Genomic DNA, 2,736 nt, shown 5'->3' with positions numbered 1-2,736 from the left:
GTATAAAGTGGTAAGTTTTAAAATGTAAAGAAAATATTAAAAAGTGGATAGAAATCAATGGCAGAAGAGATGCTTCCAAATATACACTTTTCCTGACTTTCCTCGATCTCATCTACTGATCCTACCCCACCCCTCTCTGTGCAGCAGCTACCCCACCCCATCCTGCTCACACCCCTCCTTCCTTACAGCAGCCAAACGCAAGACACTTGCTTTTTTGTATGAAAAGGGGGTAAGCCCAATGAACAATCCTGCCTGTCTTTCCCAAAATAAGCCAGTGGTACAGGGATCACTGTGTAAGCCAGCGAGACGAGCGGAGAGGTGCACAGCCTCTGGTTATAAGTCTTGGGAGTTGGGACCTTCAGCTCCAAAGCCACTGCCCCGCCACACTCCTGCCTGACTAACCTGAGTGACGGACGGAGTTGCCTCCACTCCCTCTCTGTCTCTCCCTCCTTCTTTCCATCCCGGAGAGTGAAAGTGCATAGTTTGGGAAGGTGTTTCTCAGACCTGCGCCTGGACAGCTTGAAAAACAGCAAAGAGAGGAGAGCTCTCTTTTCTGTCCCTTTTTGGGCTCACCATCCCCTTCCAAGGAGCACGTGAATGGACTTTTAAAAGTTTTATTTTTTTTATTTTTGCTGAAAACAGAAATAGCAAAATTGAGACAAGAGCTTGCTCCACCTGCAGCTGATCATACCTTATTTTGACTTGTGATTTAGTTTTAATTTTTGGATTTTTTGGATTTCCCAGCACTTGTTAGCAGCACTGGACCAGTTCAAGGAGGCAGTTTTTTGCCCCGGAGGATACATCTCCTCCTTTTTGGCTGCATATTCACTGAACATCTGAAACACTCACATCTCATGGGAGACTCACTTGGTTGAAACAAGGAGGGAGGTAGAAGAGACAGCCACCTGAAGCGTACACCTACAGCTCCCCTTTACTTAGTGCAACCCCCCCCCCTCCAGGAGAGAAAGGTAAGGACATTTATTATTATTATTTTATTTTATTTTTGTCTTCATCTTTCCTCTGGCTCTGCTAGCATCCTCATTTCCTGTCATTTCTTCATTTTATCACATGTGCCTGAGGTGACTTTGGCCAAATAAAACAGAAGGAGAGAACAGGAAAGGGGAAAGAATGTATTAAAAGAAAAACAGATTCTCAGTCATGAGACCTGTGTAATTCTCTTCGCTCCTAAGCTTGTGTGCAAAGTGAAAACTTGCAGATTAAAAAGAACAAGTGCAGTTTGTTCACCAAACTCCTTTATACAAATCTTTTTTAGTCTTTCCTTCATTTCAATCATTTAACTCATCTAGAAACTGATGGGATTGAGTATTTATTTGGGGTGGGAGGGAGAATAAATTCCATCTTCTKACTGTGTTGCTGCTTTCATACACACATATATAGTTTTAGGTGAAGATGTTGAAATGGGCGTGGCATGTTTCATAATTGCGAATCATCATAGATCAGTGAGGCAGCAGGTTGAGTTACAACTACTGATGCAACATAAATGTTCTCCATTTGGACCACTCTCGTGTGTGTTATGCAATGCAATCTGGCGTTCACTTTGTTTTATTTGACATATTTGCTAATCATATTTCTAAGGAGAAAAACATGTAAAAACGCTCGATTTCCTTTTTCTCATTCTTTTGTTGCTTAACTCGGTCCATTCGCTGTAGCGCCTCTGGCAAGCGATGCTGCATTCCTTCTGTAACAGCATCCCCTCATCTGAAACCCAGAGAGGACAGATACAGTAGTGAAGACTCTCAGTTTTCAGGTGTTCCCACGTGGCAAACCAACAAATAAGACAAAAAAATAGAGAGAAATGAGGGGGGAAAAAAGGAACAAGAACACACGTGATGCTTAGAACACATCCAAAATATGGAGCTGATACGACATGATCGGTGATTAGAGTTCCATCATTTTGTCAACAGAAGAGGAGAGTGCAAAAGACAGACGTCTGGACTCCTAAAATCCAAAAACATTTGGCAGCTTCCCTGTAATTCACTGGCTTGCGGTTTTAGAAACTGACTCCATGTGCAGATGTGTTTTGTATTGGTCCGTGCACAGCACCTCATGCATGTCCTTAGCTGACTGAGCTTCTGCTGGTATTAAAGTGGTTACTGCAAACTGGAACGGCAGGATGCACACTGAAGCATGAAATCTTTGTTCTGATGGAGMCGTACAACAGGAGTTAAGTTGAATTAAAACTCATTTTGCTCCAAATGCACAACTTTTAGCTCAACAGATGCACAACAAATGCCTTTTTTAGGCATGTTCTTATTTTGACTCTACAACTGCTGTGTGGGTGAAGTGAGGTTTCCCTGTAGCCATGACAAACACAGATTAGCATCCTCCTCTGTATGGCAGGTGGCCAGCAATTGACTGGCTTGTGGTTACGCGCGACTCAAGTGCCCACATTGTTTAGCCAGACACACCAGTTTCCTGCCCATTCAGGCCTCCGATACCCGAAGTGAAAGTGTGGCCAAACAAGTACAAACAAAAGTCACGGTACACTGTTAAAAACAACCTATAGAATTTAACCAAAAAAATTGGGGTAACAATTTGCAACCAATTTACTTGGGTAAATTTAACCAAAAACTATTAGTAAAATTTAACCAAAACTATTAGTAAAATTTAACCAAAACCTATTAGTAAAATTTAACCAAAAACTATTAGTAAAATTTAACCAAAACTATTAGTAAAATTTAACCAAAACCTATTAGTAAAATTTAACCAAAAACT

General features: G+C 41.4%; 1 protein-coding gene across 1 annotated transcript in view; it reads left to right on the top strand.

The window, feature by feature from the left end:
- Positions 1 to 266: 266 nt before the first annotated feature.
- col8a2 (collagen, type VIII, alpha 2) overlaps positions 267 to 2,736 on the top strand; it is a 57,660-nt gene continuing 55,190 nt past the window's right edge. The window contains exon 1 of the mRNA XM_014011187.1: positions 267 to 968. The gene's annotated coding sequence lies outside the window, so the exon portion shown is untranslated. The remainder of the gene's footprint in view (positions 969 to 2,736) is intronic.

The sequence above is a fragment of the Austrofundulus limnaeus genome, unplaced genomic scaffold, assembly GCF_001266775.1.
Source record: "Austrofundulus limnaeus strain Quisiro unplaced genomic scaffold, Austrofundulus_limnaeus-1.0 Scaffold78, whole genome shotgun sequence".
Classification (NCBI taxonomy): Eukaryota; Metazoa; Chordata; class Actinopteri; order Cyprinodontiformes; family Rivulidae; genus Austrofundulus; species Austrofundulus limnaeus.
This window is presented reverse-complemented; position numbering and strand designations above follow the sequence as displayed.